Below are 19,556 nucleotides of genomic sequence, written 5' to 3'. Positions count from 1 at the left end.
GACTGTTGCTATTGAAATTCGTTTATTTGCCTTCCTTTCTAGGTACCAACTGCTGTATTTTTGATTAGTGGTCTTAGTTAGATGTTTTCCAAATTGATGTTCTAAATTGTTTTGCATAACGCCCAACATGCTGATGCTAATTAGTGGCTAGATGAGGCATCCACCTTGACTGACGTAACTGACGTGACTGACGTGGTGCTATGCTGAACTAAGACATATATGAGGTTTTATGCATTTTGATTTGTTTACCTTCACATTACTATCTTTTGTTTGTGATCTTTGCATTGTTGAAACCTTATCATAGTTGCCGCATTGTGACTATACTCTTTTTGGTTTTGAGATTAATACATCTGCTATTAGATTGTAATCAATAGGGAATAAAATTCACAAAACTTCAATAAGGTGTGGTTATTCATGACTGAAAGGTCATGGTTGCATTAACGATCTTAACTAATGTCTAAATTGAGATATATTGTGGTGATATATGTTGACAATATTATTGATATATTGCTTGATATATTGATCAGTTACCTCGTCTTACGGTGTCTCACCACTGGGTCCAAAGATTCATCGGCCTAAAACAAGTCCTAAAATGTATAAATTAACATAGAAGGACACGTTATCACATGAATCCATAAAGGACACAACAATTTTGTAGCAATTAACAAAAGGGTCTTGGTCTATCAGCATTCCTTTGTGAACCAAGAAGCAAACTTGAGGACATCTCAACTTGAAGCACCAACTCCCACCTCTGATTCCAAAAGTTACCTTAAAGAGTCAAACAATTGACTTGCGAACCCCTCTAGAGCTCCCAACAATTACATTTGCGTATGCAGCAGTCATTTCTGAAAGTTCTAAGAGGCCCTCTTTCAATGTTAGATGTAAAGCGTTGTTGTCCCCCTCTGTTCTATTAATTAGAGAAATGTCCATCAACCAACTCCAGAAACTATGGGACAACATTATGTACTCAATTTGGCACCTGGATGAACCCCTGTAGAACATGAAGGCCCTGTCCATGTTGGAAAGAGACCTGCCATTACAAGCATGTGATCTATGAGCAATCGTAAGTGATGACAGTTGTGAAGCTACAGCAGAACTATAATTTGGAGCAGGAGAACGCATTTCTGGAATAGCCAAAGCTGCCTCCTCATATTCAGTAATTAACATGATAAGGTTGGATAGCTCCTAAGTAGTATTTAATTCTAATTAGTTGATAGAGAATGCCTTTCTGAAGTATCTTCTTTCTCTTCCACAGAGTAGTCCATCACATGCATGCCACTCAGAATTAGGGGTCCCGCTAATTTTTAACCTAGTTAAAACCCAACTGATTTTGCTATGGCACAAGATACGGACTTCTGAGTACACCAAGCTTAACCAAAAAATTATACGGGGTTGTCTTAGGTCTTCTAATGTAGAAAAAGTAAAATGGTTGGGTTACATAAACATTTTTCATGAGTGATCTAGGACACCCAGGCTACTACTATAAACCAGAAACACTACGAGCTGTCACAAGGAAAAACCTGCACAATGACTGCTTGTCACATTTAGAAGAACTAAGTGTAACTGCTGAACTTCTTAAGCCAAGTGTTCTTTAGAAAACAGTTGATCTTAACCTCACCTGGGATGCAACTATATCTAAATGAGATGAGCAATGAAAAGCACAGATTTGTTTTGACAAGGTTTAGGCTAGATCTTTTCCATCACCTGGTGAGTTTTCACACCACAACGACTGGTCGAGGCCTATGGCCAAATGCCCGTGTGACACGGCTACTAAGCAAAGTTCTTTCCATACACTTCTATTCTGTTCATTGCTTAACTTGCCAAGAAAGATACTTCTGCAGCCATTACTGAGATCCATGAACTTGATACAATGTCGACCAGCTTATTACAGTCTTTGCCAGCCATATACATTTGTAAAATCAAGTCCAAATTCCTATGGGCTATCCTTAGACACAGAAAAATAATACATTTCACTAGTGACTGAGAAGTGAATTCTATAACTATAGCCATATGAAACCTTCTGGGTGATCTTAATCATTTTACTGTTTTATTTCTTGTGTTTTTATGATATTATTCTGAACAGACATATTTTATTTTTATTTTTAATATTTTTAGCACAGCTTTTAACTACAAAACCTTGTATTTGACAGTTTTAATTGTCCCCACACCACCCATTCTACCGGAGTCTCAATGCATTTTCTTATAAGTTTGGTTTGTGGTTAATGTATTGCTTTTGTTTTCTGTATGTAAGCTTTTATGGCAAACTTCTGTAGAATAAAGCTTATTTGATTTGATTTAGTATTTAATTCACCGACCAGGATAAACTTAAAATTATTTGACAAGGACTCCAAATGATTATCTAAAACGTATGTTGGAGAGGACCTGTTATAAGTAACACTACATTTATATATATTAGAAATATAAAAAATAATCCCCCTACTAACCTTTAGTGATAGCCCTAAGATGTCATGTATCTCAATAAAAAGCTGACTAATAGCACAATTAAGTGAAATTTAAACCCAGATTAAAAAGGCACCAAGAGGGATGGCATTACAAGGATGGAAGTGAGTCAACTGAATAGGTAACAAAAAACAGACCTATGTAGTCTTTCTAATCCCAGGTCTCTGAAAAAAAGACAGATGAAAGGAGTCAATTAAGTCAGCCCATAATGGATCTGCCAACTTACTACATATCCCAATGAGGTTCAAAGAGAGAATCTACACTGACCAGATATTCTAGATTGCTCAATAGCAGTACCCGTGAACTGAGCATTACCCTCAAAAGCAGCATTTACCTGTAATATCTGAGGTACAGTATTTGTATTACTGAAAATAGGCACAGAGGGACCCGAAGAGGGTATAAAAACTGGACTGCACAGTCTATCTACCCCACTTAGAGACTATCTCCCCTGGCACACCAGCTCCCTAAAGAGCAGAGAAACCAGAACAGCCTTTACCTTTGCTAAAGGCAAGCTGTATTCCTGTACTAGTAGTGCAAATGTCACATGCTTCAATTTGCAAATAGTCCATCTATAAATTCCCTGGAGCCCACCACAACCTCTGTGATGTTGCAAGGGTCAGACTCCCAGGGACTTCTACAAACATGCATGACATTTCGCCTTATGATACACTTACATTTGTAATTGCCTTTCAGCCAATGTATAGTTCTGTTGTGTAAGGACTCTCTACTCACAAAACATACATTTTCAAATGTTGGGAAATTGATCTGCTTAAAACTATGGTGACTCTTACTAGATCAAGCCTGTGGGGAAATGTTCCGTAAGTAAAACCATGAGGAGTCCCTCTCAGTGACCTATGCTGTGCCCTCTCTGGAAGAAAAGTGGAGAAAGGGCCACAGTCAATGATATCTCTGTATCAAACTTCACAATATGGTTCAATACATTTAGTAACACTTCTGTCACCCTCCCCAAGGATTAGCCCTCCTTTCTCAACCTGTCACTTAGCAAACTAATGGGGGTAGGTAGAGTAACCTTGCTATGACCCGAGGGCACCCAGATAGTTCCTTAGTCTACTCTGCTGCGCATCCCCAGAACTAGGTTGAGGTGGGGCAAGGGCATATTAGGACCAGCTTTATTATGCTGTAACTGTGTTAAAAGTTGGATGACTACGTTCAATTTAGGTTCTGATAATTCAGTCTTACTTTTCATACCAGTCACTTCTTCATGCAAAGCTGAAACAATTTCATAGAAGTTAATTGTTGTGGCATGGGACAATGCAATGATATTAGCCTCCTCTCTCCCTCCTCTCTCCCATGTGCAGGCTTCGATGATTCTCCCTCAACGATTCCAACTAGTGGAGTGAACCTAGTAGGTCAAACCACTTCTGGTTCAAAGGGGGTGTTGTGTCGAGGACTCATTAGATAATTCTTCATTTATGTTTTCTGGTTGTGAATACACCAAGTTTAAAGGGTTTTACTTTTGCTTTCTCGTGACCGCTCAGTCTTTTTTCTGAAAATATTGGGTATTATGCTTTTTTGTACTCTTCTCAGTATCCTGAGTCAAGGAATGTACAGAGATTCAATATACTCTCAACCACCTCTATCAAATCATCAATGTGGCTGAGGGTACATGGATTCCCTGCTTTCCTGGCACACTTTTTGGGTTATTTGTGGTCGAAGCAGCAGTTTCACCACGATTGTATTAGATCCTAAAATTATGACAGCCCTTTCCCCCGATAGCCAGTAAGGACCAAGGTACTACAGGTCTATGCTACTCCCCACACACCAGCTGTTAACTCCCATGTCCTTACTAAAAAGACCTAACACAGGGAGAAACTAAGCCTATGTTCTGTCATGGCTCTCACTAAGCAGAAGGGGCGGGGCAGCGCGCAGTAGGGGAATCAAATTAAAAATAATAAAAACATTTTTTTTTAAAACCACTTACCTTACCACGGCGTGCCACTCCACTCCTCTGTCTCCTCACTGCAGCCTGGTTTGCTCCAATCCTGACGCTGCTTAGAGCTTGGCCAGGCAGAGTGGGAGCCTGTGCAGGATCTCTCCAGCCCAGCAACTGTGTCCCTGGGCTGAAGAGAGCCCTGTGCGTACGTGTGTTTGGCTGGCCCAAGACAGCCGGCCAAACATAGTTGTGCAGTGAGGGGGAGTGCCATGCACTACCCCTCATTGCTCGTCACCCCTATGGCCCCACACCTTTTTTCCAAAAAAACGATATTAAACACAGTTTATGGTTGTTTTATGGGGAAAGGTTTGCAGCTGCTGCATTAGTAGCATTTGGTTTACAGGTCCTGGGCACACCTGGTGCACTGTACTAGGGACATAATAGTAAATCAAATAAGCCAGTCCTGAAGAACGCAATCACCAATACAGTTTACACAGGGAGCACTTGCAATTTAGCACTGGTTAGCAGTGGTAAAGTGCCCATAGTCCAAAAGCCAGCAAAAATTAAATTCAGCACAGAATCAAAAACAGGAGGTCAGAAGCAAAAAGACGGGGAAACCACACCAAGAACTGACAGGTCTAACAACCAGATACCAATGTAACAAGGGAAGATGATATGCATCAGTTCCTATTGGTGCATACGGGCCTGCTCTCAGTCCGGACTTTACCCTAGGCACGCATGCGTCCAACGCGGTGGCTTGGGACAAGTGCTATGAGCACCCTGAATCACAGTAGAGATTGACGGGATCTCCCAGATGGGATGTCACAAAGCCAGCCTGTGCCCTGTGCCATGCACATACAAGGTATGCCCTGCCGCAGCACAGGCTTGTTGTCTAGGCCCGGGGAAGTAGCAGTCCACAGAACCAGATTTTGAGTTACCTTTTTTCTCTTTTGTTTTGGGTATTCTATGAAATTTCTTTCAAAATGCCAACTGTGTGTCACTCAAGTTGAACTGCTGAAGTTCAAAGCCAAATAATTCTGAAATTTTGTTTCACAGTTTCTGTCCAAGCTCAATCCTGGAAGACTAAGAACATGGTAAGTATGAACATGAGTGAAATACTCAGCTTCTTCCAAGATGTCCACTGGTCTCACGTGAACAGGAAGTCTTGAAAGATTTGTGGCCATTCCTGCAGGACCAGCATTTTCACTGTGGATGAGCTATAAAACAGATGCAGATAAATCTGCTTCAGTTTGAAAGCAAAGAAGCCGTCTCAAAATGGGACCATAGTGCTTAATATGCAAAAGACAGAAGGAACATATTAAGCTTCAAACCAAACTGGAACACTCACTTTGCCATTAGTGGAGCAGGAATGGACTTGAGAAAAGTAGCGCATCTCATAGGATGTTGGTCACAGTATATAGATACAAATATATATATAAATATATTCACATGACAAACCAAAGGTTACATGGACATCGTTTTAGTGAGATTCTGAATTTATTTGCGCAACACCATAGAAATTCAGCACTTATAATTAGAATTAATTCTAGTAACTATAACTCACGCCCTAAGGTAACTATAACTTGCAAACCCGCGAACGAATCAAAAATCAACATTGAAATCAAAATCAAATCAAAAATGAAAAATAGGTGACAAATTCATCAGCCAACAGTATTGTTATATGTTTTTAAACAATAATAATTATGTAATGTCATAACTTTAGATCATGCGGACAGCATGGCCATAATGGTCATGGAATCTATCTGCAGCACAGTGGGGAGCTCCAAATAAAAACCTCACAGTTTATCCTACATTTCTCCTCTTTTCTCCCTCTGAAGGCCAGATTTGTTCCTGGGGGAAGTCAGAGAGGTAGAAGAAAATACAGAGTCCATGTGGCCCACTTTAGCAACTGTGAAAGTGAATGGGCATTGCCGTGTCTGCAGAAAAATTGGAGATCAGGACATGGAGCCACAGAGGAGGGTTAGCGGGATAATTCCCTCAGTAAGGCCACTGACTGCCGTCCCCACCTCGCTTCACTTCACATAGTTTTCCTCCACAATAACAGGATATCAGTGTCCTCCCATAGTGAGTCGCAACAGAAGCTACAACAGGAGAACACCTGAAGCGGCCCCCAGGCAGTGTGGTGACAGTGGAGTAGTTGTTACGTCACTCCCTTCTGTCTATTGGTGATTTCCCCTAGAATCTGCTGCAGAAGTCAACTGAACAATTGGACAAAAGGGGCACAACTAAGGTGAAGCCAAAGGGTCTGAGAATAGGAGAGGGGACACAGAAGTCTGCTGTATCTGCAAACGTGAAAGAATCAACATAGGAGAGTTGTCACTGGACACAATGAGATCGGCCCTCTCTGAAACTCAGGCACATATGAAACAACTGAAGGAAGTCCTGGTGCTGTGACAAAAGGCAAATGATTCAGAAGGGTGGACATGTCACAATAACATAAGTGTGATTGGCCTACCAGAGCATGGTGAAGGCCCAAGTGAGGTACTTTATATAGAAAACTGGCTGGCCACTATAGTGTAGGGGGGCAAAACATCCACATTCTTTTCTGTGGAGCGGGCACTGAGAATTCCAAGCAGATGACCACCCTGGGCACCTTCCCGCTCCTAGGGATCCCATGCATGTAGAACTACCAGGACAGGTATAATATATCACCAAACGTCCCTGGCAGGTGTATAACAGTACTACACTAAAGATGTACAAAAACAATGAGAATCATTCACTGAGGTCAAACAGTGACCCCGGCAGTTAAATGTTAAAAATATGTTGTTGTTCCAGGTTTTGAATTTAAGATGGAGAAAGATCTGTATTCTTTGCGTCACTCTGAGAGGCACGTCTGGAAAGCAAAGGGTGAGACATGACCAGCAGGCACTGATGGTGAGGGCTGGGTCCCTGGGCATACTAGATGGCACACTAATAGGAAACCACAGAGCAGGCCTTATAAGGAGCAAGCAGTAAAAGAAAGAGCACAGATGGTGACAGAATTTGAGTGGAACAGGTAAATGTGGATGGGCCGGCACCAGGCTCTGAGGCATAAGTGACCCCTGACTGGGACTTAACAGATTTTTTAATTTTTTTAAATCTGTTTATTGATTTATGTCTCAAAACAGACCGGATATGAGTCCAGGTACAACATTACTGTGCACATAATTGTACAAACATAATTTAATACAACCCGTAGCAAGCACAATACCTGTAGTCAAAGAACTAAAAGTGAGAGAAAAAGGAAATATAGGAACATACAGAAATGTAGTCTAGAAACTGCTCGTGAGAGATCCGACGCAGGAGGGCAGGGACATCCCCAGTGGTGGGGCGGCCAGGAAGGGGGAAGAGACCGGAGGGGGGGAGACACGTCAGGGTGGCAGAGGGGGCAACATGTCACAAATGCTCATAAAAGGGGTATAAACTGCTTCATGGTCTGGGCCAGGGAATGTATATATATATATATTTTTTGTTTTTTTTGTTATTTCTCCCCTTTTATGTATATGTTTACCAAAACGTGCAATTACAATGGTTGCCATTGTGTGAAATGTAAAGCAATATCTGTGTGGTACTTAGGTAACATCTTGGGCGTTTCCAATGTGTAATTCATGTTCTCCGCGCTACCCCATCTTGTGAGCATGTGTACCATATGAAGACAGAGCTGCTGGAGCCTTAAGGTGGCCGAGTGTCATCTTTATTTTCTAATCGGATAATGAGGGAATCCTATGTGTCCACCCCTTTAATCAACACCCCTCTATCTTGGAGAGAGTGCAGCACCTGACCCTCCGCTCTAGTCCAATGCAACAGCTCACTCACCCATCGGTGCACGTCAGGCACACTTGGCGCCTTCCACTTCATCACCAGGAGGTGCTTAAATAACACAAACGCTAACTCGATGCATCTATGCACCTGTTTCCCACCTTTGGCTCTTGGGTGGATCCCCAGTAAACAGGATTCAGGTGTGGGAGATTGCGGATGATCCAGACAATCAGCAGTATTTGAAGTTATGTTTTGCCATGCGCTCAGCACCGGGGAGCATTCCCATGTCATATGAAAGAAAGTGGCGTCAGGATCGCCACATCTTGGGAATTCCTGGCTGGTTTGAGGGAACATACGTCGGAGCCTGTGTGGATATAAGTATGTTTGGTGTAAATCATCAAATTGCGTGTATCAGAATTTAGGATTACACGAGACTTCATATGTCGAAGCAAGTGCTGTGTTCCATGCCCGCTGTGCCAGTGGCACGGCTAGAACCTCGTTCCACATGGCCTTCGTCTGTACCTGTGCCTGCTCCCGGCATGCCATCAAGGTTATATATATTTCCATATATATTACATTTTGTGCCCAAACCGTCTAGTAATTCATGTACAATAGGGGCCATTGGGGGCTCACGTTCCCCGCATTTCCATGTGGAAGGTACTAGCTGGTGTAGAGCACCGTATGTTATGAACCAACCTTGTCCTAGATCGTGAGCACTTGCCAGTGCCGCGTAGGGCAGGAACTGACCCTCCTTGAAAATGTTTCCTATTGTTTGTATGCCTTTTGTGGGCCCAGCGGACAGTCTGTGCTGTCCGGCCAACTTCCTGATGTTCAGGATGGCCATCAGGGGGATCCTAGGTGAATATAGCGTAGTCCGGTTCCCCAGCGACACATATCGATGCCAAGTCCACCGAGCCACATTCAGTACAATATTGTTTAAATGCAGTGATCCGTCATGGTCCAGTAACCATCACAGCACATTAGTGTGACCCAGGGAAGTATGCACCATGAGCCTAGGGGGTCTTGCGACCAGCGCATAATCCAATGGATCTGCGCAGCTACGTAATACAGCTCATAATGCGGAGTGCCTAATCCACCCTGCGTCAAAGGTAAGTATATTTTGGCTAGGGCCACCCTTCGACGTCCATTACCCCACACCAAATCGGTCAACAGGCTAGCTAGGACTCTGAAAAAGCCAGAGGAAGAATCAGAGGCAGTGCAGAAAAATAATGCAGTAGCCGTGGGTGTATGATCATCTTTGCAATCGCCACTCTGCCAAACGGGGACAACGGGAGTGAGCACCAAAAGGGCAAAGAGCCTCTAATGGACCTGATCGCTCACCCCAGATTGCCCTCGTTAAGGTCTGTGACACCATGGTATATATTTATTCCGAGGTATTTGAAAGTGGTATAACACCACAGCAAAGCATAGGCCAAGGCGGTAGGTCACTGAGACTACGGGATCAATCTAATTAGAAATAGACCAATAAGTCCAACAATCTAAGCAGGTCCGGAAGGGACTCAGTGTAGTTGCGCAAGTAGATCAGTGCATCGTCTGCATATAGGGAGACAATGCGATATGTACTCCCATCCAGTATGCCCCATTCTGTAGCCATACTCTGCAGTCACGTAGCCAGTGGCTCAGTAGGCATCGTATGTTAATGAGGGTGTTGCGGCCAGGTATAAAGCTTGATTGGTCATAGTGAACCAGAGATGGCACCAACAGGAGTAGACGGTTAGCCAGCAACTTCCCCAACAACTTACAATCTAAATTCAATAGTGATAAGGAGCGATATGACCGGACGTCTAGTGGATCACGACCCAGTTTAGAGAAAACCACTATTACCGCTTCCTGTTGAAATTCTGGGAGTCGGCCTTCACTGAAGACCTCTTTTAACAGGTCCAGGTATGGTGTGAGTTCTGTGCGGAGAATGTACGGTAGTACTGGGCAGGCAATCCATCGCTGCCCGGAGCTTTATTGTGGGGTAATTGGCGTAAAGCTTGTTGAATCTCTTCTAGGTCTATGGGTTTCTTAAAGTCTTTCACCTGTGATACAGTGAGGCGAGTCAAATGGAGTGCCTTAAAAAAATCCTCCAATTTCTCTGATGGAGGGGGGATGTGCCATGTATAAAGCACTATAGTATCATTTGAAAGCTTTATTGATTTCTGATTGTGTATTAACTATGGCACCAGTATCTAGTCGGATGGCACCTATAGGAGTGCGCTACTGTTTGCTCTTCAACAACCAGGCTAGCAACCTGTTAGAGCAATCCCCCTCAGAATGCGTATGAACTACATAGTGGCGGTAGTCAAACTGCTGCAGACATGAACTGACCTCAGTCCGTTTCTCACATATCACACAAGATCTTCCAGCTTCACTGTACCTGATACCGCCCCACATTCCACCTCACGTAGCTCCTTCTCAGTCTTCTGCAGCTCACGAGTCAATGTGTGCCGCACCCGCCCAGCCACCAACACACACAGGCCCCTCACCACCACCTTGTGTGCGTCCCACTCAATGGCCCTTGAGGAGTTTGTCCCCCTATTAAGTATAAAGTAAGAAGTAATATGATCTGATAGTTCTTTGCGAAACGGGGGATCCGGCAACAGGCTCGGTTGTAAGCGTCAGGAGGGGACACGTGCGAGCATTCTACCCTATTGGATGGGAGCCATCAAAGGGCAGTGATCTGATGTGGTTTTTGCCAAGTATGTCGCACTGGTGAAAGTTTGTGTTAGCCCGTGAGAACTGGGCAGCAAATCTGTTCGGGTGTAAAGGCAATGAACCGGGGAAAAAAAGGAGTATTCCCTATCTAATGGCTATAAATACCTCCACACATCATTGAGTCTCTGCTCCAGCATCCAATACTGCAGCATTTCAGAGGTTCTCCTACTAGGGGCACCTGTGAGTGAGGGGTGAGATCTATCCATGTCTATGTGTGGTATGCAGTTTAGATCTCTGCTCCATATACTGGGCAGCAACGGGTCCCTTAGTAATTGTGAGGTGGTAGCTAAGAAAAATTCCCCTTGTTTTGCATTTGGGCGTATAATCCCACTATGACTAGTGGTCTCCCATCCAGAGCCCCCTCCAGTTGGACATATCTGCCCTCGTCATCTATTGTGTTGTGCACCACAGTGTAGGGAACTCCTGGAGCAATCCACACTAGAACCCCCTTTGCATATGCCGACATCCTGGTGCCATATACCAATCCAGACCATTTCCAACTAAGACTGCTCAGGTCTTCTGAGGTGAGGTATGTCTCCAGCAATATGGCTATATGTATTTTGTGGTGTTTAATATATGCGTGTATCCTGCTGCGCTTAGTGATGCCAGCCATGCCCGCAGGTTCCATGTCAAAATATTATATGTAGTCATACCGGTTTGTTTGCAGTAGAGCGTGGCAAATCATGCACTGCTGTGTAGTGATTCTGGATTGGAAGCAACCCAAACCACCTGACCTCCATTCCCCCCAGCACCTTCCATCCCCACTGATCGAGCAAGAAAAGGAACTATAAGTATAGAAGGAGTGTGAGAGAAAGAAAAACTTACAAAGCTAAGCCCAACTTGGAACGCTTTGGCACAACCGGTGCCGTTATAAACAACTGTTCAAACTTGTTCCGTTCGGAGACCCATGTTGGTGTGTGGAAGCGCAGATGGGAAAGATGTGTGGACCGCAGGTCACGGCCCGCTCCAGATAGTCTTTAATCCTGTGCAGTCTCAGGCACTCCACCGCCAACGAGGATCAAGAAGACCAGGTTGTCCCTGATGACGCGATCATGCAAGCCCACAGACATGGCTCATACCACAACCATAGTAAATCTGACCTCTTCCACCCACAGTCGTGAGGGCGAGCATGTGTCAATCTTTGTGCTCTACCATGAGGCTCTGTCCTATTAAATTACACCCTAGCCACAATAGTAGGCAGCTTCAAATATCATCAGCTGTGCGCGGGGAGAGATCCGGGCCACATATCAACTGAGAAGTAGCCGGCTGGAGCAGCTTTGTGGTGAGCCCGAGTCAGTGGCTCTAATCTCTCGAGGACTCAAGGATTGCATCCCCACAAATAAACGTGCCTCTTTTAAGACTTGTGCTTGATCATCTGCCACTTGTGATCTTGACGGGCGTGCCTCTGTCCCAGCTCTTTTCTTCCTTCAGGGACGGGGGTGATCCAACCCTCCTGTCTAGTGTCCTCTTTAGTTGTGTCCACCAAACCCTTCGCATGCAGCCAGGTCCAAGCGTCCTCTGCGGTCGGGAAGATGAGGGTCCTCATCCCATCTATCACCCGGAGGCAAGCTAGGAACAGAAGTGAGTAAGTGATGTTGCTTTCACGTAGTAGTTGTTTAACTTTCGTGAACGAGGCCCATTTACGCTGTACTTCCCCAGTATAGTCAGGATACGCTGTAATGACACTGTTGTCCATTCATATGGGGCCTAGAGATCTGAAGCATTGAAGGATCTGGTCCCTATTGCGGTAGTTGAGAAAATGTGCGATTAGTGGTCGTGGGCGCGGCGGCCTTCCCGGCACCCGATGAGCCAGTTCCACCACCAGCGATGAGAGTGCATTGTGCATCAGCACTGTGTCTTTCAGCCAGTGTTCCAGGAACACTTCGGCATTAGGTGACTCTACTTGTTCTGGGAATCCTAGGAACCTGATGTCATTCCGTCGCGAACGGCCCTCTGCATCTTCTGCCCTGCGCTGCAGATGGATGATCTCCTCCTCCATTCGCTGTATATGAGTTTTCATGTTGACAATGTCAGGTCAAGCTGTGCTGAGTGCTGTCTCAGTGAGGCTGACTCTATCTACTAGCTTACAGTGATCATGCAAAGTAGGTTTACTTCCAGTGCCAGTGAGTCACTTTTCCCCTCCAACAAAGTTTTAGTGTCCATTACCATCTGTAGCAACTTATCGAACTGTGTTGAGTGAAAGAGCAGTGTTTCGCTCACTTGAATTAGGGTGTTGGCTTGGACATCCGTTTAACCCACAGGGGGAGAAATATCCCCTTCGACGTTGTGTTGAACCTTGGTTGGTTTTGGCTTAACCATGTTCGCACGCGGTGGTGCTCTACAGCAAATCTGTGCACTGGCCTGGCCCCACACCAAGGACTGGACCCCCGATGTAATCTACAGCGAAATATGCGCTCTTGTGCTAATTTAGACCACTCGTCCTCGGGTCAATGCAGGATGGTCCCAGGATCTATTCCCTCCGTGTCCCGGGCGGGTCTCCTCGACACTCGGACCCCCGCGCAACACACCCCAAGGGAAGGCCCAGCTGATGGCACAACGCTTCTTGGGGACACCGTATGTCCTTTGACGAAGCTATAAAATTATTGTAGACTGTGCAGCTTGGTGTGCGGGATATCGCTATCCCTCCTCATGACCATAGTGCTATGTTTGCTGTAATGGTGGTGCTTAGTACTCACTGTTCTATGGGCATAGTGTCCAAGCAGGACACAGACCCGCCAATATGGGGGGTGGGAGAGGGGAGCCCCCGGCACTGCTATCCTTCATATGTGCTGCTATTGAGGGCCGGTAAGCTCTATCTACTGTAGAACAACCCTAATCTGTGCTCCACTCCGTTCTAGCTCCTCCGTTGAATCTGCAGCCACACGGTAGTACCAACAGAGTCTTTACTTGCTGCCGACTCCGTCACCCCAACCAAGCAACCAGGGGTCCAACCAGCTCAGCAGTGCGCTGCACTCCCAGGGAGGTTCTTTATAGTCTGTTCAGGCCCTCCATCATCCTCCAGAGCATCAGCGCGGTGTCCCGATCACCACTCATCCTCCACATGACCAATCGGTACTCGCTGGGCCTGCAGCACGTCTGGGCGGTCCAGTGCGGTCTAATGCTCACCCAAAGCCGGATACTGTTCTGCTTCTCGCCCGGGCGGGGACCTTCCACGTTCCTTCCTGGGCCCACTTGGCCCCAATAGGCCCCTAGCAAGCATCGCCGACGCCACACGGCAGGCATCTCCTCCTTCTCCTGGCCACGTCTCACTGCCTTGTGGAGGGCCCTGATGCGCACGGGCCAGATCTCAGGGTCTGTGCCTTTAGGTAGGCAGTGTGCTGCCATCGAGCATTTACCAGCCCCTTTCCATCCAGGGGAGCAACGCGCACCCAAAAACAGGCGCCAGGACCGCGCAGGGCTGGATATTTGTCAAATATTTATCGGGCCGCGAGCAGAGCTCTTACAAAGCATTGGCTCCGGCCGCCATCTTGGCCACACCCCCCCCCAACAGGACTTAACTGATAACCTAGTAGAGACCTTGCAATATGAATTGGACTTAACTGATAACCTAGTAGAGATCTTGCAATATGAATTGGATGGTTACACAGTATTCCCTCTGTATTCCTAAAAGCCAGGAAAAAACTATGAGGTCATGTATGTTCACAACATATAGTAATATAAGCATTGAGGCATGGGGATTAATATTGAGGCAAGGGGACATTTTTAGTGTTCACACTTAGGTGAACAGTCATACTGGCACCTCCCACAGTTCCAAGAGCTCTAGGAGGAGAAGAATATTTGCACATGTATAAGGTAGGGTGTGTTTTTCTGAGTGAGTTCAAACACATAGGGTGGGTGTTTAAGGGATTCATTAGACACTGGTTGTCCTACACGGGCCATGCTCATCGGGCTTTCGATGTGGTTCCACGGGGAGGGGATAAGAAAATAGGGAGAGGGGAGTTTATCTGAACAGAGGACAATGCACTGCAGCCTTGACACTGATGGCTAGATGGCACTTAATAAATGTAAACTTTTGACATGGAATCTGCTGTGTATGGCTGCACACAAAAAGCAAAATCAGATATATTTCTTTCTAAGACATAGACAAGTGTATTTCATTTGCCTCCAAGGGACCCACCTGATGATGTGGAACTTCAGAAACTGACTAACAGATGGAGGAGTAGGTTGTATGAGACCACTTATTCTGGATTCAGTAGAGGACTGCTTATTTGGATGTCCCCGGGGGTATCATTCACAACTCGGCACTGTAGACTACACAAGGAGGGCAGTTTGTGGTGATGTAGAGTCCCTTCAATGGCAGGCTGCTTGCCCAGGTGGTGGTGTATGTCCTGAATGCTAACCAAGCCCCCGACTTCTCACCACTCAACCCAGCACTACTCTACAGCATACAGACAGACTTCAATAGTGTCCAAGATTTTGGACCTTGCCAAATCCTCACCACCAGTAACGGGAGCACAATCCTTTGCAAACACACAAATGGTTTGACTACAAATACACAGGTAATAGATCTCTGAATCCAGGGATGTTAGATATGACAGCTCTAGGGTGGTCACCCCTAACTTTTTGCCTGCCTCCATCCACTTTTTGACACTGTTTCTGCTAGTTTTAGGACTCTGCACACTTTACTACTGTTAACCAGTGATAAAGTGCATATGCTCTCTCCCTTCAAACATGGTGACATTGGTTCATACCCAATTGGTTTATTTAATTTACCTACACGTCTCTAGCAAAGTGCACTACATGTGCCCAGGGCCTGTAGATTCAATGCTACTAGTGGGCCAGCAGCACTGATTGTGTCACCCACAAAAGTAGCCCCTTAACCATGTCTCAGGCCTACCACTGCAAGGCCTGCGTGTGCAGTTTCACTGCCAATTCGACTTGGCGTTTCAAAGTACTTGCTAAGCCTTACACTCCCCATTTTCTACATATAAGTCACCCTTAAGGTAGGCCCTAGGTAACCCACAGGGCAAGGTGCTATGTAGAGAAACGGTAGGACATGTACCTGTGTAGTTTACATGTCCTGGTAAAGTAAAACTCCTAAATTCATTTTACACTGCTGTGAGGCCTGCTCCTTTTATAGGCTAGCATTAGGGCTACGCTCATATACTGTTTGAGTGGTAGATTCTGATCTGGAAGGAGTAACAAGGTCATACTTAGTGTTAGAAATGGGGTCTTTGGTTGACAGTCAGGTTACCCCCTGTTCAAGCAAGGACCCTCACTCTAGCCAGGGTAAAAGAGAATCACCCTCAGCTAACCCCTACTTACCCCCTTGGTAGCTTGGCAGAGCAGTAGGCTTAACTTCAGAGTGCTAGGTGTAAAGTATTTGTTCCCACACACACAGTAACTTAATGAAAACACTACAGAATGACACAACACAGGTTTAGAAAAATAGGAAATATTTATCTAAACAAAACAAGACCAAAACGACAAAAATCTACAATACAAAAGTCAGGTTATTCAATTAAAAAGCAAAAAGAGTATTTATGTAGTTTAAAACACACACTAACACTGTTAGTGTAAAAACGTACCTTGGGTGCATCAGAAATAACCCTGCACGGGCTGGTGTGTATCAAAAAGGGATTGCCTTGCGTCGATTCCACTCATGAGCGTTGTTTTTACACGCCCAGAGGTACTTGCGTCGGAAATCCAGCCGCGCGATGATCCAAAAACCATGCAGGGCGGGCTTCGATCTCCGAGTCTCCGTCAGCGATGCTGCGCCTCATTTCTCCAGCTCTGTGCGTTGATTCTTCAGTCACATTTCCGGCGAGCATCGATTTTTTGCCGCAGAACCGGCGGTGCGTCGTTTCTTTAGCCACAGATCGGAGCTGCGTCGATCTTTTCCCCACACGCCACTCTGTGCGTGGACTTTTCACTCTTGGGCTGCCAGCTTCTCCTTTCAGGTTCCTAGGAACTGGATGGGCACCACAGGGCAGAGTGCAGGCCGAGAGAAGTCTTTACTGTCCCTGAGACTTCAAACAACAGGAGGCAAGCTCTATATCAAGCCCTTGGAGATTTCGTCTCAAGATGGAAGGCACACAAAGCCCAGTCTTTGTCCTCTAGCACAGGCAGAAGCAGCAACTGCAGGAGGGCTCCAGAAAGCGCAGTCACATGCAAGGCAGCTCTTCTTCCTCAGCTCTTAAGCTCTTCTCCAGGCAGAGGTTCCTCTTGGTTTCCAGAAGTGCTCTAAAGTCTGTGGTTTTGGGAGCCCTTCTTATACACATTTTCCCCTTTGAGGTAGGCCTACTTCAAAGCAAAGTCTCTCTTGTTTGTGAAATCCTGCCTTGCCCAGGCCAGGCCCCAGACACTCACCAGGGGGTTGGAGATTGCACTGTGTGAGGGCAGGCACAGCCCTTTCAGGTGTGAGTGACCACTCCTTCCCTTGCTCCTACCACAGATGGCTCTTCAGGAAATGCAGATTACACCCCAGCTCCCTTTTGTCACTGTCTAGTAAGAGGTGCAACCAGCCCAACTGTCAAACTGACCCAGACAGGGAATCCACAAACAGGCAGAATCACAGAAATGGTATAAGCAAGAACATGCTCACTTACTAAAAGTGGCATTTTCAAACACACAATATTAAAATCAACTTTACTAAAAGATGTATTTTTAAATCGTGAGCTCAGAGACCCCAAATTCCACATGTCCATCCGCTCCCAAAGGGAATCTACACTTTAATCAGATTGAAAGGTAGCCCCGATGCTAACCTATGAGAGGGACAGGCCTTGGAACAGTGAAAAACAAATGTAACAATATTTCACTGTCAGGACATATAAAACACATTACTATATGTCCTGCCTTAACCATACACTGCACCCTGCCCTTGGGGCAACCTAAGGTCTACTTTAGGGGTGTCTGACATGTACGAAAAGGGAAGGTATAGGCCTGGCAAGTGAGTACACTTGCCAAGTCGAATTCCCATGTAAAACTGCACACACAGACACTGCAATGGCAGGTCTGAGACATGATTACAGAGCTACTTATGTGGGTGGCACAACCAGTGCTGCAGGCCCATTAGTAGGATTGGGCACCTCTACTGCACTTTATTAGGGACTTACTGGTAAATCAAATATGCCAATCATGGATAAGCCAATTACATACACATTTTGTTAAGGAGCACTTGGACTTTAGCACTGGTCAGCAGTGGTAAAATGCCCAGAGTAACAAAAACAGCAAAATCAGAGTCCAGCACACATCAACAACCTGGGGAACAGAGGCAAAACGTTAAGGGAGAGCACACTAAGGATGAAAAGTCTAACACTTAGGCCCTCATTACAACCCTGGCGGTAGGTGTTAAAGCGGCGGTAATACCGCCAACAGGCCGGCTGTAAAAAAATTGGAATCACGACCACAGCGGAAACTGCCAACACAGCCAGCCACTTTAACACTCCGACTGCCACGACGGTAGCAGCAGTAACCGGCAACAGCCAGGCAGAAGACAATGTACTGCCCACCCATTCACAACCTGCCCATCTGCCAGCTTTTCTGGGGTGGTACAATGCCATCAAAAGCACTGCAGAAACAGTATTTGGAAGGGAAACCACTCACCTCTTGACACTCAACGACGAACCAGGATGCCATGGAGCCCGAGTTGCAGGTCCTGCCCATGCTGGTTACCTCCTCATCTACCAGGAGTACGAACGCTGGCGGAGACGACCACGGTGAGTACTGCACCTAGCACACAGGGGAGGGTGGGAGGAAAAAGAGAGTGACAAACACAAGCAACACGCAACACCCCCACCCTCACCCACAACACACAAAGACATGTATCAACATTACATTAACACCCCGTAACCCCATTGAAGAATGCAAGGGCAAAAGGAATTGAGTGAAATCAGTGTTATTTTATCAATAGTCAGATGTACGTAATAATCAGAAAAAACTGTATTTACAAAAATATACAATATATACATAAGGTGGTACATTGTCCACTCAAAATGTCCGTGGGCCACTGGCCCAAAATGCATAGGCCAAGCCCACGCTTGACTCCTGCCTCAATACGGAGAGAACACTGAAGGGGCATCAGGTTGAAAACACACAGGCACCTCAGGGGAAGGGGAAGGGGGACACCTCAGCCAGAAGATGTAATAACACCTCTGCTCCTGGAGGGGGCTCCATGCCCACAGCGATGTCCTGGGGAGTGCAAGGCTACAGTCTCTCAAGTGGGTGGTTTGCACACTGCTTGGTCCTGGGATGTGCAAAGCCACAGTCTCTCAAGTCTCTCAAGTGGGTGGTTTGCCCACTGCTTGGTCCTGGGGACTGCAAAGCCACAGTTTCTCAAGTGGGTGGTTTGCCCACTGCTTGGTCCTGGGGAGTGCAAAGCCACAGTCTCTCAAGTGGATGGCTTCTCCACTGGTGGTTCCCGGGGGGACTTTGTGCCCAGTGCGCTTCATCCTGCCAAGGATAGGGTGAGTGGATGCCTTTCTCCACTGGTTCTGGAGGGGGCGTTGTGCCCAGTCTGCTTCATGCTGCCAAGGATAGGGTGAGTGGATGCATTTCTCCACCGGTTCTGGAGGGGGCTTTGTGCCTAGTGATGCAACACTTGGGGGTGGCAGTTCACAGTCCCTCACCTGGGTGTGTGAGGCACAAGATTTGCAGGGACCAGGTTGCATGATAGTCCATGGAGGCAGGGCTAGACTCCATCCGGCGGCAGCTACGGCTAAAAACTGGTGGTAGTGGCAGTGCTGGTGGGGGTGCTGGCAGT

The sequence above is a fragment of the Pleurodeles waltl genome, chromosome 2_2, assembly GCF_031143425.1.
Source record: "Pleurodeles waltl isolate 20211129_DDA chromosome 2_2, aPleWal1.hap1.20221129, whole genome shotgun sequence".
Classification (NCBI taxonomy): domain Eukaryota; kingdom Metazoa; phylum Chordata; class Amphibia; order Caudata; family Salamandridae; genus Pleurodeles; species Pleurodeles waltl.
Note: the sequence above shows the minus strand (reverse complement) of the source record.